This window comes from Lactuca serriola, chromosome 8, assembly GCF_051521515.1.
Source record: "Lactuca serriola cultivar US96UC23 chromosome 8, Lser_US96UC23_V15, whole genome shotgun sequence".
Taxonomy (NCBI): Eukaryota; Viridiplantae; Streptophyta; class Magnoliopsida; order Asterales; family Asteraceae; genus Lactuca; species Lactuca serriola.
The window spans coordinates 138,988,144-139,006,763 of record NC_136415.1 but is presented as its reverse complement, the minus strand read 5'-3'; positions in this window follow the sequence as shown (position 1 = coordinate 139,006,763).

The window sequence follows — 18,620 nt, the reverse complement described above, 5'->3', positions numbered from 1 at the left end:
ATATTCTGGACAAGCTTTGCATTAATTTTTTTTATTGAAAATCTTAGGGCTATTTGATAGTTATTGACTGAGTCAGGGCCATACTACATCTACCTCTGACTAAAACCATGTTGTTTGATTATGCATTTGACTGACTGTGCTAAATACTAAAAGTGACCATTTTACCTTTTTAATCTATTTTTTGTTGAATAAAATGTATATGGGGTTGTTCTGAAAATGACCATTTAAATACAATCACATAACAAGATTACATTTCATTCACGCTAAATTCCCTCATGAAAATACCAAAATAACAAGGTTAATTTTCATTTACCCCTAATTACCTTAGGTTTAAAATAATAATATACCTGGTGAAGACATGCCAGAACACAGTCCATCCATCACACTTGTTGGTGACTATATAATTTGTACTTTGGTAAACTATAATACACACTGTGTTGTATACAACAATACATATCTACAATAGAAGACATTATATCCTTATCGTGGTGTAATTATATAATAGATCAAATGAGAGAAATCAAGTGAAATTAGCTATTAAGTGATTACAATTAGGTAATCAACCAATCAAGTGATGAATCAAATACTGAAAATATGAAATACATACATAATATATGATAGATTAATCCATATCTCCTTATACAATCTAAACACAGAAGTTTATTTCCAAATACACATTAATTATATTTGAATAATAATCTTTCATGATAAAATCTATAAAGTAATGAGAAAGAAAATGGGGGAATGAGTTTCATAAAAAAAAGTAATAGGAGATGTCTTATTGAAAGGATAAAGAGTAGACTGATAGGAATCTGATTCCACTTTTTAGAGTGTTGGAGGAGTACTGTCACTACAGATGAAGTGGCAAGAAAAATGTGGCTAACGGTGGCGAAGGGCGGAAATGGTTGGTGACGATGATGTGGTTGAAGGCACAACTATGGTCGTCGATGATTTTATGCTCTAAGGTGTAACACCTAGTTCCTAGCATGAATTTAACTCTCTAATGTAATTATTTTGAAAGAGTAACTCGGCGAGTTGGTGGCCCTAACTCGTCGAGTAGAGGACAGATTATATGTGGGGTTTAAGCCACTTACTCGACGAGTTAAGAGCCCTTGACTCGGCAAGTAGATCGACCAGAGTGAAACCCTAATTTCGGGGTTTTACACCCTATTTAAGCTCCTTAACTCCACCCCTTGGCCTCATTTCCAGCCACCCTGTCCTAAACCCTAATCCACGAAACCTTATAGTGTTATTTGAGAGTGTGAGCAATTTTTAGTGATCTTTGTGTACTTTTGAATCTTGTGGAAGAAGAAGAAGATAGAGGGCTCAAGAAGGAAAGAGTGGATCCAGAAACTACACGCCATTTGCTACATTTTCTGGTAATCAAGTTTCTACATTGGCTATTAGTTCATTAGATCTCTTTATGTCCATCTTTATGAGGGTTTTATATCCAAGATTGATAGCTTTTGGAGAATGATCGAGCCAAGTGGGTATTCTTCCAGATCTTGGACCTAGAGGGGCTGATATGACATAAAGGTGCAAAATTTATGCCATTTGATCCCCCATGCAAGCCTTAGAATGTCATATTGGCCTTTTTAGCCCCAAAAGGCCATGCATGAGGAAAAGGTGGGAACTTTACGTGTCCATATAGTGTTAGGGATGTAGATCTGAATTTGTAAACTTTATTTGGGTGTAAGGATGAGATAAGGACCAAGTTCTAGGTCCCAAGGAATTAGGGTTTGAGCTAAACCCTTTAGGAAGAGGTCCTAATGGGTAAAGTTAGAAACTTTACCCTTAAAAGGGCATTGTAAGGATTTTTCTGAAGTGTGAAGCTTGGATATGAAGTGTAGGGGCTTAATCCATTAAGATAGCCCAAACAGACAGGTGAACTTGGTGAATCCAAAAAACAACTCGACGAGTTGAGTCGGGTTGTCCTGATTATATGCCAGGTAGAACGCGACGAGTCTGTGGAGGGACTCGACGAGTTCACTCGGTTGATCACGAGTCTGAGTAGTATAGGAACTCGTCGAGTTAGGGAGGTAACTCGACGAGTTGAGTCGACTGGGAGTTGACCTTGACTTTGACTTTGACCAGTACGTTGACTTTCACCAAGGGTAAAATGGTCATTTTACCCTAAGAAGGATTATCAGATTTTGATTAAGTGTTATTGTGAAATTGATAGTCGGGGAGTCGTTGGAGCAGCCGCCGAAGATTCCTCACACGATATTTCATAGCTAGCATATAAGGTGAGTTTCCTCCAATAGGAACGGGTTTAAGGCACCAAGGTTGGCCCGTTTAGCTATTAGTAGTTCCGGACTATGGTCAGATGTCGGTCGGGGCCCGATGAAGGTTTATATGCTCTTTCGGGTTTCGATCCAATGTCGGGGAAGTCCCAAGGAAGGCTTTTATGGTTGATGTCTTTGTGGTTCTTGCATGTGTTTGTACATGTATGTTTCCAGACTTCGGTATGATGTCGGGGTGGTCCCGAGGAATGTTGGTATGTTTCCGGATGACGGTACGATGTCGGGCAGGGCCCGAGGAATGCTTAAATGTTAATGATATATGCTTAGGGTGTGTGTATTATTTGACTGTGTTCACATGTATTCCGAGATATACTTGATACTGGGCAGGGCCCGATCCCGAATACGGTTTGAGTTTGGGTGGGGCCCGATGCCGGGAAAGCCGATGTCGAGCCTGACTCGATGTAGCAGGGGTGTAACGACCCGATTTTCAAGTCCAAAAATTTCATTTTAATTAGCTGACTCATAAAAACATTCATACGAAAATACTGTGAAATCACATCATCTCATAAAACAATGTATCATGTCTGAAAATCCAAGTCATAAAATTAGGAACATGTCAGAGTACAATCCCAGAATATCCATAGTGCGGAAAACAAAGAGTGTGTGTATGATGTGCCGCTACCACGCCAACTCCTTCCCCTTTGCTGAAGAGGTACCTGAAAAAAAAACTGTAAAGTGTAAGAATGAAGCTTAGTGAGTTCCCCCATCGTACCACATACCATACAATTGTTGGAATAGTGTCTAAGGCTGCAACTATATTAGGCAAGTATTTGACCCGGTTGAGCATGGTCCTTTTGGGTTGCCTTCACCATAGAAACTTGATAGGATGATTTATAATGAGAGAAGAAATATTATTAATATATTATGAGAATAATATAAGGAATAATAATATTATTATTTGATTAATATAAGTCATAAATTAATTAGGAATTAATTTGGTGACTTAAAGAGATTAATTGAATAAAGGGGCATAAATTGTCAATTGAATGATAGTTGTATTTTGGGCTATAATCCCTTAAGGATAAAGGGGGACGGTTTTGAGGCTTATGATAGACCTTGAAATCATCCAAGGCTTATCATTAGGGTATTGGATTGCTTAGGGCCTAAGTTATCCAATTAGGGTTTTAAGGGTGAAACCGTAGGAGCCTTACAAGTATAAATAGACCCAAGGGGTTGATGAAATTGGCACTCTTGCCTTTGGAAGAACCCTGGCTGATTTCTAGCTTCTCTCTCTTCTCTCTATAATCATCCTCTTGCTAGTTGGTGTTTGTAAGCCATTAGAGGAGTGACAACTGTGACTCTAAAGCTCCAACGACAAGAAGATTCAAGCAAGTGATTCAAGGTAATCTTTCAAATCTAATTTCTTATGTTATTATACTATAATAGTCATTAGAAGTCTTGGATTCAATGCATGTTCAATTAGAGAAACCTAGATCCAAGCATTAGGGTTTGTATGTGCACATAGGAATGTTCATATAACCAAAACCCATTAGTGGTATCAGAGCCTTGATTGGTTTCTATTGAATTGATGCATTGGTTGCTTGTTTATTGCTTGCAAAATTCGAATTTTGTGATTCTGCCTGATGAAATCGGCGAGTCCCATAGTGGACTCGGCGAGTAGGCACAACTCGGCGAGTACATTGTGGTACTCGGCGAGTTCGAGCGTCAGAAAGAGCTAATTTCGGGATTTCTTGTTATTTATCTTTTGGATACTTACCATAATCTTAATAGGTCAATATAAATCCGATTTTATGATATATTTGAGTATATTGTTGACCTAATTGAAGATATTTATCAATTAATTGAATATTAATTTCCTTATATGATAATTGATTAATTATTTTAATTAAATTGGTAAATTGTTTTGCAAGAAATAATTAAGTAAATCAAATATGGATAATTATGTGATTAAATGTTAATTTGAATTATTTGCCATTTGATCCCCTATGTTTTGAAAAGTTTAAAACTTGCCCTCAAGTTTTGAACTTTATGTTTTGTGATTAAAAGTTTAATTTAGACAATTTAAATTTCAAACCCTAGAATTTTACAAGTTTAAAATTCAACCCTATACTAATATAATATTACAAGATTAATATGTATATATATGTATAATTAAAAATGCTAGTCTTACCGTTAGTAGGACTCATTCACGAAGCCGGTCTATAAGGTGGGTATAAGGTTGCTGCCTATAAAATGGCGCTTAATGGGTGTACACTCACACCCACCGCTTGCTTGATCGGTGGAGGGTCGTTAGCCGAACAGGTAGGATAGGGCAACCTCATCTCCTCATTAAAAGTATAATATGAAATACAAAGTAACTAAATGTTTTTTTTCAAAAAATTCTCAATCCTAGTTACTTTAGGAAAAGTGAATTGATGCAATCCCATGAAATTACACTTTGCACCCTTGCTAATAAGTTAATGGAGCGTGTGCGGTTTACCGGCACACTAATTGGTTCTAAGCAAAGGTGGCAAAGGGTGATTCATTGTTTATCATAGTTCGATGGAGCGTGTGTGGTTTACTGGCACATCGAATATGTAATTGTTACAATGAAGGCACCGTGTGAATTTGCATGGTAATTCACACCCGCTTTGTGATCCTCGGTATCCCAGTCACATACGAGAGGGGTATATCGAGATTTAAACATGCCATTGAAAAGTTCGATGAATCTCAACAAAAACCTAGGAATTCTCAATACATTTAGAACTTAAAGTTATGTTTTCATGGTGGAGAATTAGTGAATCGTCATTCACTTACCTTCAAATTGTTTGCATGTTAGATTACGACATCCCTTTTCTAATATGTAAATATTGTTGTTGGATCCTAGCCCTAATTTTTCTTATTGGGTGATAATTAGGGATTCAAATTCTAATCTATCTTTGTCCTTTCTATTTGTAGATGTCGAACGCGAATAACGCTGCTGCTAGCTCGTTCACATTGATGAGCTTTTGCCAAAAGGTGACTTTCGATGGGACGAACTTTAGCGAATGGATAAGATACACTCGCACGATTGCTCGCTACGAGGACAAGGAGTATGTCCTCGATGAGAAGCTCAAGAAGATCAACCCAGAAATCGCTACTCCAGCTGAAATGAATGCTTTTGAGACTCATGAACGTGATGTGACGAAGGTTCATTGCATCATGATAGCCACAATGAACGCTGAATTCCAAAAGTCCTATGAGGACATGTATCCGTACGAAATGCACCAAGACTTGTAGGAGAGATACCACCAGAACGCGAGGCAGGAATGTTATGAGATCTTCACTAACATGATCTCCGCTAAAATAGCTCATGGAGAATCACTAACCGTGCACCTGCAAAAGATGCAAAGGTATGTCGACCGTCTTCGCAAGTTGAATGTTGACTTTGGGGAAGACTTGGCTATCGACATGGTGCTTCACTCCTTGCCTCCGTGTTACAATCAATTTAGATTGACCTACCACATGAACAAGGAAGAGGTCACCCTAAGTAAGCTCCAAGGTCTCCTTAGGGTTGCCGAGAGCAACCTCAAGGACAAGTCTGTTGCACCCACTCCCAATCCACCCGCAGCTCCTGTTTTGGCCATTGGGCAAGGAAGAGGCAAGAAGAGGAAGGCTCCGTCTAAGAGCCACCGCAAGGGAAAGTCCCGAGATGGTTCCTCTTCTAGTGGGACCAAAGTTGATCCCGCTAAGCCTAACCCTAACCCAAAGGAGGCAGAGTGCCACCACTACCATAAAATAGGGCATTGGAAAAGAAGCTGCCCAGACTACCTGCAAGCCATCAGGGAAGGAAAGATCAAGCCGTCTTTCGCAGGTATATATACAATTAAATCTAATGATTCATCTCATGCTATTTCTTGGGTCCTCGATACCGGGTGTGGTTACCACATTTGTTCTGAATTGTAGGGACTAATAAGAAATAGGGATGTGGAGCATGGAAGAATAAATCTAATCACGGGGAACAGAAGATCGTCGCCTGTGACCAAGATTGGAGTGTATTCTCTAGTGCTTAGGAATGGTTTATGTTTAGATTTGAACAATTTTTGCTATTCGCCAGAAATGGCAAGAAACATCATTTCATTTCATGGTTTGTTTAGACAAGGATTTAGATCTTCTTTTAATAATGAGAATGGTTCTATTTATGCTTATCTAAATGGTGTCTTATATTTTGAAGCAATACCATGTAATGGAATTTATGAAACTGTTATGATTGTAGATAACCTAGGAAATGATGTTTTATGCATGGATTCTTCCAATAGTATGGATAAAGCATCCTTGTGGCATTGTCGTCTTGGACATGTCAACAAGAAGCGCATAGCCCAACTCCAAAAGGATGGAGTGTTGGAGTCATTCGATCTTAGGGAAGATGACACATGCGAGTCTTGTTTACTTGGAAAGATGACCAAGTCACCCTTCACTAGCACATGTGAAAGGGGTGAGGGTTTATTGGACCTCATACATACTGATGTATGTGGACCGTTTAGGTCAACCACAAAGGATGGGAACCGCTTCTATGTGACTTTTACCGATGACTATAGTAGATATGGGTATATCTACTTAATCAAGCAAAAGTCAGAAACGTTTGAAAAGTTCAAAGAGTTCAAGAATGAAGTGGAGAATCAATTGGGCAGGAAAATCAAGATGCTTCGATCCGATCGAGGAGGAGAGTACCTAAGTCTTAAAGCCACGACTATCTCAAGGAGTGTGGAATAGTTTCACAATTGACGCCACCTAGGACACCGCAGTTGAATCGTGTGGCAGAAAGGCGTAATCGAACCTTGTTAGACATGGTCCGCTCTATGATGATTCGTGCTTCACTACCTATCTCATTCTAGGGGTATTCCTTAGAGACTGCCGCCCATATCCTTAACCGAGTCCCTACTAAGAAGGTTGCCAAAACACCTCACGAGATGTGGACAAGGAAATCTCCCTCGTTAGCACATATCAAGGTTTGGGGTTGTGAGGCTTTCGTAAGACGAGATACTCACGACAAGCTCGAACCTTGTAGTGAGCGATGTATTTTCATCGGCTACCCGCAGAAATCCTTTGGATATCTCTTCTATAGACCGAAGGACAATGTTGTCTTTGTTACGAGAAGAGGAGTTTTCCGAGAGCGAGAACTCATAAGCCAAGGAGACAGTGGGAGGCTAATCGAGCTTGAAGAGATTCAAGAGTCGATAGATGAAGGAACCTCTACCGCTAGCGATCAACCCGAGGAGGAAACTCCGGTTGAACCGATTGACGAGTCATTACCTCTTAGACGTTCCGAAAGAGTTAGAGTTCAACCCCAGTTTTATGGGTTTCATATTACTACCGAAGGGGATACATATATTAGTGATGGTACATTAATAAATCTAGATGAACCTCATAGCTATAAGGAAGCCATGGCAGGCCTGGAGTCTGCAAAATGGAAAGAGGCAATGGACAGCGAGATCTAGTCCATGTATGACAACCAAGTTTGGAATTTGGTTGATAATGTGCCCGGACGTAAGACCGTTGGGTGCATGTGGACCTTCAAGAAGAAGACCGATGTGGATGGAAACGTACACACATATAAGGCGCGATTGGTTGTGAAGGGCTTTACTCAAACTCCCGGAGTTGACTATGATGAGACCTTCTCACCAGTTGCGAAGATAAAATCTATTAGAGTGATGCTAGCAATTGCCGCATTTCATGATTATGAGATTTGGCAAATGGATGTCAAGACTGTTTTCCTTAATGGGAAGTTGGATGAGGATGTTTACATGGCTAAGCCAGAGGGTTTTGTTGATCCGAAGCATCCGAATAGAGTGTGTAAGCTTGAGAAGTCCATTTATGGACTTAAGAAAGCATCTCGCAGATGGAATCTTTGCTTCGATGAGAAAGTCAAAGAGTCTGGATTTGTACGAAGCGAAGATGAATCATGTGTATATGTCAAAGCTAGTGGGAGTATAGTAAGCTTCCTCATTTTGTATGTCGATGAAATACTACTCATAGGAAACGACGTCTCGACACTGCAGGAGGTTAAGTCCTGGCTCGGGAAGTGCTTCGCTATGAAGGACCTCGCAGAGGCCTCCTATATTCTGGGAATAAGGATAGTGAGAGAACGATGTAAGAGACTAATAGGACTTAGTCAGAACACTTACTTAGATAAAGTACTAAAACGTTTTAGTATGGAAAACTCGAAGAAGGGAGAATTACCGATACAAAGTAATGCCAAGTTGAGTAAGACTCAAAGTCCGAGTACAGAAGCTGAAATAGTAGAAATGAGTCGAGTACCATACGCTTCCGCAGTTGGCTCAATCATGTATGCTTTGACTTGTAATCGCCCTGATGTAGCCTCTGCTTTGAGCATGGTTAGCAAATATCAAGGGAACCCTGGCAGAGCCCATTGGATTGCGGTCAAGAATATCCTTAAGTACCTTCGGAGGACGAAGGAATGGTTTTTAGTCCTCGGAGGGAGTGATGACTTGAAGGTTCAAGGGTATAGTGACGCCAGCTTTCAGACCGACAGGGACAGCTACCGTTCGCAGTCGGGCTGGGTCTTTACCCTGAATGGAGGAGCAGTAACTTGGAAAAGTTCCAAGCAGGAAACCATAGCTGATTCAACGTGCGAATCAGAGTACATTGCAGCAAGCGAAGCGTCGAAAGAGGCAATATGGTTGAAGAACTTCATCGGTGATCTTGGAGTTATACCTGCAATAAAGGAGCCCATGGAGATTTTCTGTGATAATGAAGGAGCGGTTGCCTTGACCAAGGAACCAAGGGATCATGGTAGATCTAGACATATCGACAGAAAATATCACTTTATTAGACATCGAGTAGAAGAAGGACAACTCGTAGTGAAGAGGATATCATCAGAAGATAACCCAGCAGATCCGCTTGCGAAGGGACTGAGCAGGGTTAAGCACTTGCATAATGCTAGGAGTATTGGGCTGAAGGATGATATTAATATAGATTAGATAGTATTGAAAACGTGTAATAGATAAATTTAATTAACATTTGATGATTAAATAAAAGAGTATTATTTATGAGTAATGTTACTGTCTTATGTTAATTGTTTAACTATTGTTTCACTTTGCATGTTTTGACTTCCAGAATAATTGAGTTTATTAAGAATAATCGAATTATTCAAATTATCCACAATCGTTCATATGTTGGAAGTAGGTATGAATGAAGATTGTCATGAATTGGTGTGTAGATTGTCTAAATGGTATTAGACATAGCAAAAGTTTGCTGTAATGTTCATGAGTGCTTGTGAACTAGTTTTGAGCATTGGAACAAGCCCGCGCTTGCTGGAATCACCATATGGAATATGATAAGAAGGGTGATCGCAAGACGATAATATCATATGGTCTTAAAACCTAGATATATGGTTTGTTATTTGTTGATTGGTTGTACATTGATAATGCGAAACCGCATCAGTAACTTGATGTTATAAAACGCATTGTTGTGTATAGTTGATTAATGAATAAGTAAATGCATATAAGTCGAAGTTTATCTGTTACTTTTATCATAAGAAGGAAAAAGCGATATCTCGGCCGCTCGATGATTTGATTTGACTTATGTGTCGGGCCCGGTCAGAACTGAATTGATGTGTTCGATTAAGTTCTATGTCAAATAAATATGAGATCGAGAAACCAAATGCAGACAATTAGTTCCATGTAAATGTCTGCATGATATCTAAACAGAGGATTGTACGATCCCTTATCTAAAGGACAAGATTGATAAGATCAGAGTTTGACAGCGTCTTTAAGAGCTACGATTGCTAATCGTATTATACGTGTATATATAGTTACTAGACTTATCCAAGTGGGAGACTGTTGGAATAGTGTCTAAGGATGCAACTATATTAGGCAAGTATTTGACCCGGTTGAGCATGGTCCTTTTGGGTTGCCTTCACCATAGCAACTTGGCAGGATGATTTATAATGAGAGAAGAAATTTTATTAATATATTATGAGAATAATATAAGGAATAATATTATTATTATTTGATTAATATAAGTCATAAATTAATTAGGAATTAATTTGGTGACTTAAAGAGATTAATTGAATAAAGGGGCATAAACTGTCAATTGAATGATAGTTGTATTTTGGGCTATAATCCCTTAAGGATAAAGGGGGACGGTTTTGAGGCTTAGGATAGACCTTGAAATCGTCCAAGGCTTATCATTAGGGTATTGGATTGCTTAGGGCCTAAGTTATCCAATTAGGGTTTTAAGGGTGAAACCCTAGGAGCCTTACAAGTATAAATAGACCCAAGGGGTTGACAAAATCAGCACTCTTGCCTTTGGAAGAACCCTGGTCGATTTCTAGCTTCTCTCTCCTCTCTCTATAATCATCCTCTTGCTAGTTGGTATTTGTAAGCCATTAGAGGAGTGACAATTGTGACTCTAAAGCTCCAAGGACAAGAAGATTCAAGGAAGTGATTCAAGGTAATCTTTCAAATCTGATTTCTTATGTTATTATACTATAATAGTCATTAGAAGTCTTGGATTCAATGCATGTTCAATTAGAGAAACCTAGATCCAAGCATTAGGGTTTGTATGTGCACATAGGAATGTTCATATGGCCAAAAACCATCAACAATCACATAGCATACATACTACCGGGATATTCTAGGGTGCCCGACCTACCAAGTATGACCATTCTGGGGTGCCGACCTACCCGTACAACCATTCTTGGGTGCCAACCTACCCATGCGGCCATTCTGGGGTGTCGTCCTACCCGTGTCAAGCCATTCTGGGGTGCTGACCTACCCATGTCAAGCCATTCTGGGGTGTTGACCTACCCATCAGTCCTAACAACCGACTGTCAGGGACTATTCCACCCCCTACTACCACTATCACATATATCATAACATAAACATATTATCATTCATATATGGGGTGTCTGAACTACCCTTCGATCCTAACAACCGAACATGGGGACTATTCCCCTCCTACTACCACTATCACATATAACATATCATGCTAGCATATAAACATGTCATCACATGCTGTCAGACATATCTTGGGTGTCTGACCTACCCTTCGGTCCTAACAACCGAACTCTACTACTATCACATATAACGTATCATGCCAACATATAACATATTAGATAGTAGCAAACCTAGATGATATCACAAAGACAATAATCTAACGTACAACTCCTACTGGTGGGCCGGCTTTGTGGCCGTAGACCCACCGCTACTGGAAGGTAACTCACCTCAAACGAGTAGCTGCTAATAATCTGTACGGGAAACCTCTATTTGTTGCTGCTCCGGAAATCCTTCGGCTATAATCCCCACAAAACACTTAGTCAAAATTTGATATCTACTCTTAGGGTAAAATGACTATTTTACCCCAAACCAAGTCCAAGTCAAAGTCAACTTCCAGTTGACCCGACTCGCCGAGTTGGGCCGTCAACTCGTCGAGTCCCGAACCTTTTGCCCATCCTTGTCCATGACTTGACTCGTCGAGTTTGGCAACGACTCGACGAGTTCCTCCTCTATATGAACATCGAATGAACCTTCATCCAACTCGCCGAGTTTTATGAGCAACCCGTCGAGTTCACCTTCATCTGATGAACAAGTTCTAACCTTGACTCGCCGAGTTGTATGAACAACTCGTCGAGTTCATCTTCAACCATAAGGAGATTGCCTTGGACTCACCGAGTCTGTTCTAGCACTCACCAAGTCCCATGAACTCCAGGTCTAAGGCTAATTTCAATACATTGGGTCACTCCTTCGGACCTTCTACAACCCTTCTAACACCCAATTGAGTTCTTTTGACCCTACACAGACATTGGACATTATGCCTTGGACTCGTCAAGTCCTAAGAACGGACTCGCCGAGTCGATAATATCCACACCCTAAATCCTCGATTTCTAATGTACAACCTTTGACCAAAAGATAGATCCAAGCCCCAAAGCTCGATCTAGCACGTAAAGTTTCGAACTTTACGTGCATGCATGGGACTTTTGAGCCTAAAAGGCTCTAAAATGGCTCTTATGTTGCATGGGACCTTCCTTGAGTGCAAAAGCAACCCAAATCTGCCTTGTGACTCCTCCCAAGACTTAGATCCGAAATCTTGACCCCCAACCATGTTTGCAATCATGGTTGGCTACCTCATATGGCTTAAAAAACCCTAAATCTTCCCCAAAAAGGGATCTAACAAACAAGCAAGCAAGGTACAAACTTTATACCTTTCAAAGACGGCAAATGATGAACAAAAATCGAATCCTTCAGTCTCCTCTTGATCTTTCTATGCTCTTCCTTCTTCCTTGAGGTCAAAACCCACAAAAATCACTCAAAATCCTTAGATCTTCCACCAAATCACATAGGGTTTGCTATGGTGGGTTTCTAGGAGCAATAGGGACGAGTTGGGGCTTAAAGAGATGATAAAATAGGGTGCAAACCCTCAGATTAGGGTTTTTTCCAATCAAAGCCTACTCGTCGAGTCCGGGACCCGACTCGACGAGTCCATCACTTAAATCCCGCGTCCCATCCCACTTCTACTCCGCGAGTTGGTCCTTTAACTCGCCGAGTCCAAGGCCAAAAAATGAAAAATACTTAAATAAAAATACATACCAAGAACCAGGTGCTACAAATCTCCCCCACTTATTTTAGACTTCGTCCTCGAATTTTGTTGCTCGTTCCTAGAACAACTCTGGGTAATGCTCCATCATCTCATCCACCAACTCCCAGGTCCATTCCGAGCCTTTCCGGTGTTGCCATTGCACCTTCACGAGCTCCACCCTCATGTTCCTCAGATCCTTCGACTTCCGGACGAGGATTTCCATAGGTCGCTCGATGTAATTCAGGCTGTCATCGACCTGAATATCCTCTTAGGGTACCACTACTGAGTCGTCCACCAGGAACTTCCGCAGCTGGGAGACGTGGAAAGTGATTGATGAGTTATTCATTAACTCTTTGATCGATTAGATCTTTGTAACAGGTATGCAATGAACGTAAAAACAGTAAACAAAACACAAGTATGAATCAAGATGTGTCGAATGATTAGATTACTCGATCCTCAGCAGAGCTCGACTAAGAACTTCCACTGTAGAGGATTCTAGGGTTACAAAACAAGAACGATAAATTTGCTGAACAATAAATCTCTAGTCGTTACTAATCATTACGTTCTAGGATGCATGCAAGCATCTATTTATACTAAACCCTACAAAACTCACAGATGGACAGGCCCATACCGGAGATACATATTGGACTAGCTAACGAGCCCAATAGACGCAACACAAAATACGACCCAACAATCTCCCCCTTTGCGTCAAATTGGAGAGAGACTACTTCTTCTTCTTGCTTGGGCCAGCAGCGGGAGCCTTCTTTACTGTATCAAATAGACGTGTGATAAGAGCAAGGATAGTCTGTCTGAACCGAATGTACCATTGAATCATATCATCAAAGTACTTGATATCATCCGCTGTGTTCTGCTTGCATCGATGGATGATCCCTAAAACGTGTTCCAAACATGCAGTGGTGTAGAGATGTTTGTCTGCTAAGGCGAAAAGGCATTTCTGTCCTTCATTCTTGGTAAACATGACAGAGTTTCTCTTTGGGTCAATCTTCCCCATCTGCATCATATTGAGATCACTGGCAGAGCCAACAGGAGATATGGTAGGCTTCTTCTTGAATACGCTCGCAATCTCCTGATCCATCAAAGCAACTTCCATGATATAGCATACAAGCATCCTCTTAAAGTGGTCGATGATCGGACCATATTCAGCTTCGTTTGTAAGAAGGATGTTGTGCAAGATAATCCAATCATGGGGATTAAGGTTGGGAAGATCTGCAAGTGAGATGGCATGTTCGGCTTTGGCAGATCCCCTTAGTACCTTGAACCAAACGTTGGTGAAGTTGCCTTCCCTGTACGGCTTCAGGACCCGAACATTGATGATTTTTTGAGCGCTCTAAGTTTGGTATTGAGGTTGAGCAGCCTTCAGATAAAATTCGATTAAGTCCCGATCAACCTGTGGATGAGGATGGGGGAACTCTGCAATGTTGTCAAAGGCATGAAAAATAAACACCTTTCGGGTCAGTGGCATGTCGAACTGTGAGTCGACAGTGTTAGAACAATCTAAAGAGATCACAGGTTCTAGCCACAAGATACTTGGTGTGTCAATGGCTTCTTTAATCAGCCTCTCAAGAGTCCACGGAGGAAAAAGAGTTTTCCTGATCTCAAGAAGGTCGTGGGCTTATTTTTGTCTTCTTTTGGCTTCTTCAGCCTCTCTAGCCACACGAGCACTGATGTCAGCCTCTTTATCTCGACCTTGACGCTTCAGAAGGTCGGCAATTGTCTCTTTATCATCATCGTCACTCTCCTCAGCAATATTTTTGCCTTTATCTTTCACACCGGAACTGGAGGCTTGGCCTACTGGAGGAGGTTCGGTTGTGTGAGTTGCTGAAGTAGGAGGTAGTTGAGACACTTGTTCTTTTTCTCCCCTTTGTTTCGGAATGGACACGAAATCAAGGAGCCCCTCAATTTTGCTGAGTAGAGAAAAGGCGGGAGCAAGCTTCTCTGCAAGGGTACGACGTACTGAATAATTGATGATTGGGTCATGTGCTTCAAGGATGTTTGAGATAGCAGAGTGGACATCCGAAACACACGATTTAACCACCTCTCTTTCAGATCGAAGAGAGTCAATCTCCTGTTGACAGTTGGAGAGTTGAGTACTCTTGACCTTCAGAGCGGTAGTCTTCCTTGCGAGAGCATCCATTAGAGTGTTCTCGGCAGCTAAGTCTTCTTGAAGCTTGGAGAGACGTTCCTCAATGGTTGTTCTGAAAGCTGAGTTGTCGTCAGAGATGGTTTGACGAAGCGAAGCGAACGACTTCATCTCTGATGCGACTGAGATAGCCAGTTGGTTGGCAATGGGTTCCAGCTTTGTCGAGGTGGCTTCAGTGGTTTCATGTAAAGATTTCAACAAGGAAGAAGCATCAGTGAATAGTTTATCGACTTTTTCGGTCGCTGCCTCACAAGCTTTGGTTGAGGCATCTATAGCTGCAGTGGCGGAATCGATAGAAACTTGATGAGCTTTGGAGAAAGCCTCAACAATTTTCTGAGTGGCAGCTTCAGATATGGAGGACTGAGATGTGAAAGACGAAGCGATGAGCGAATCTATTTTGTCATGTAGCTCCTTGAGATGCCTCTTTGTGACAGGAGCATCGTCATCGTCGTCACTTTGAACTTGAAAAGGACTGTAATAGACCGAATCAAAAGTCATATTCTCCCCGCCAAGGAGAGGTTCTTCTTCCTCTGAAGCATGAGCAGGAGAAGATGGTGGTGGTGAAACTGTAGGTTCGGTAGTAGTTGTAGTTTCAGGTTGGGTGGTTTGTTCAGTTGTTGGTGTGGGTTTGGGTGCTGAGTTGGATTTTGGTGCGTCAGTATGAACCCCCGTATCAGATACGTTGGTTCTAACATCTGCAGTGGTGGTGGTTGTTGCTTCGGTAAAGATTGGTGGTGGTATTGGGATGGAAGTAGGTGGTATTTGAGTGATGGAGATTATGGGGGAATAGAAAAAGGAATTGTAACGGGTGGAGAATAGATAGGAGAAGTAGAAATATGTATCTCTGAGGTAGGCGAACGTGGTGGAGTGTTGCCACGTTGAGATCCATCCGAATCAGAACCCTCGTCCTCAGATTCGCTTGAGGATGAAGCGATAATCAGCTTTCGTCTCGGTTGGGTTTTTCTCTTCTTCTACAGTGGAGACTGAGCAGCCTTAGTGGTTTTCCTTTTCTTGGGAGATGGGCCTTTTGCTCCCTTTGCCACCTGTTTTCCCTTATCAGCCTTCTTTCCTCTAGGAGCAGGCTTGTCAACATCATGAATTGATTTCAGCATCTCTGGAGTAAGATCCCTCGGACCAGAACGTCTGAACTCCTTGTACGTTTGAATGATCCGGCTGTCAGCAGGAACGTCACCATACATCGTTTCCGGGATAGACCCGTTGAAGGGAAATTTCGAAGCATCCGACACAATGATCTTCGTGGTATGGAAAGTACCAATCGAAGACATTGGAGCACCAGCAACAATGGGGACGTGGTACTTGTCCATCACCCATTTCGTGACAATAGTCCAGAACCGGGCATAAGAAATCTCTGAGTGTCGAGAAGTAGAAGAGAGACTCTGAATGAGTTGTTGCCATAGGACCGACCCGTAGTCCATATTGATGCCATTGTAGATCCCGTACATGATGGAGAGAAATAAACGACTTGCCCTATCGGATCCAGCACTTCGTTCAGATAAGCCCTTGAAAAGAACAGTGAACATCCCATTCGACTGAGGGGGCAGGCACGACTTCTTGAATTTCGTGACAGTAGTGAGCACCTCAGTGTACCCCATGTTGTAGAACATGTTGAACATATGACCCATTGGAATGGTTTCCGGATTAACCCTCGAAGAATCAGGGTCAAACCCTAATAGCGTACAGAACCTCTGTTTGGAAATCGACGCCTTGTGCTCAAAGACATCGAAGAAAATCCTGTCGACGACCTTGTCGTAGTGAGCCGTGGCAAAGATTTGTGACAGGAACTCCATTGGAACAGCTTCAGCCCTCGTAAGAGCAGGAGCGATTGGCGAGAACTTCAGGCATTCGATGATGGGAAACATGAAAGCGTCGTACGCCTGAGGAGTGAGATCAATGATCAAACTCTGCTGGGGACGAATGGGCAAGATGTGAGAGGTCGCGTGAACAGATGAAGAATCCGACATTATTGAGATGAAAGTGGGAGATATGATGAACAGTAGAGGTTTAGAGGAATTTCTTGCTCTCTGGGAATGTAGGTGTAGTAAAGAGGTAAACGATGGATCACATTGCCTTTTATACTGTGGGTAAAGGAGAGAGAAAAATATTTCCCAAATCTTCGATTGAAAAACGAAGGGTTTTTCGGAGGTGACTGACGCGTGACAGTTGGGTGTGCCGATGATCACGCAGGAGAGAGAGTGTCAGTCCCTAATCACACGCCTTCCCATCAGGCGCCGTTTGGAGATGAAACGGTTCCTATTCGCACGCTTTTCCCTGTTGCGCCGTTTGTAATCAAATCGATTGGACTCCCGACTGAGTCATCATTTCGTCATCTTATCCCTTTAGAGATTAATGGCATCTTTAAAGTAAAATCCCCACGTGGATCAATATTAACCACAACTTTTTATAACAGCCAAACCAATTAAAATTCCTTAGAATTAATGAAACCAGAATTTTGGAAAATCAAAAAGATTTTCGTGCTGAGTGTGTAAAAGAAAAAGAATAAAAGCAACACTTTTGAGGGATTGTGTGATGTCAATAAAGACACGAAACAATGGATCCCGGGCACGAATCTCTTCCTTCAAAGTCAAGAGAGACTTTAAAGTGTTTGTGTGGTTTCCCGTTGAATAACGATCAGACACTTATTAAGAAGTGTTGAAAGGCTTCTTTTAATTAGACTTATGAGGTGGCTTTCGCTTTGATTCATAATTCCTGATCTTGATATAAGATAGAAATCGAACGAAGTACTTGTGAGACCAGTGTAGTCTGTTGAACAAGTAGGTTGGAGATAATTTAAGTGGCAAGGTAAACTAATGTATGTGAAATCTCAAAAAAAAATTAAAACTGGATCCCAAGGGAAGAAATGTTATTGGATTTAACAATTTCATAGGAATCACTCAAAAGAAAAATAGAGATTTCATGTTTTACCCCCATGGATAAGTTCGTCAATTCATTAGTGAAAGCTAGAGCAAGTTAATTGTTCACCGTCAATGCATAATAGGTATTGAATTTTGGGTTTCACCTATCACGTAGTGACACGAAGCTAAGATCATGAACACAGAAATTGTGCAACCATAAACCTCAGTGGTAATGTCTAAGAGTCTCAAGGGTTATGTTTGTGTAACGAATGAGATGGAGAAAAAGTAATGTAGATGGTGTAAAGAGACCAAAGTACCTCTGCTATAAAAATAAGGACTAAGCAGAAAACTCTTATCTCATGTGAGAAGAGAGTTAGGTAGCTCATGATTAGAATAAATATGAGAGCCTAATTGGGAAGACAAGGTTTGTTTATACCAAGTCAGTAAGGCTTTTATTCAGAATCAGGTGAGGCTTTGGACACATACAGCAGCATGCTTCTAGGGACACTTAGCTAGTGAAATGATTTAACCACAAAGAGATATACAAAAAGATAAGAGCCAAAATTAAAATAAAATAAAGAAAGAGAAAAATAAAAATAAAATTTTTTTTGGAGTTTTTGAATTTAAAAAAAAATAATTTTTAAAAAAATAATAAAAAAATATTTTTGGAATTTTTGATAAAAAGGAAAATAAGACATAAAAAAAATTAATACAAAAAAAATGTTGGAACCGAACCCGAGCGTTCGGTTTATTTCGGTTGAGAAA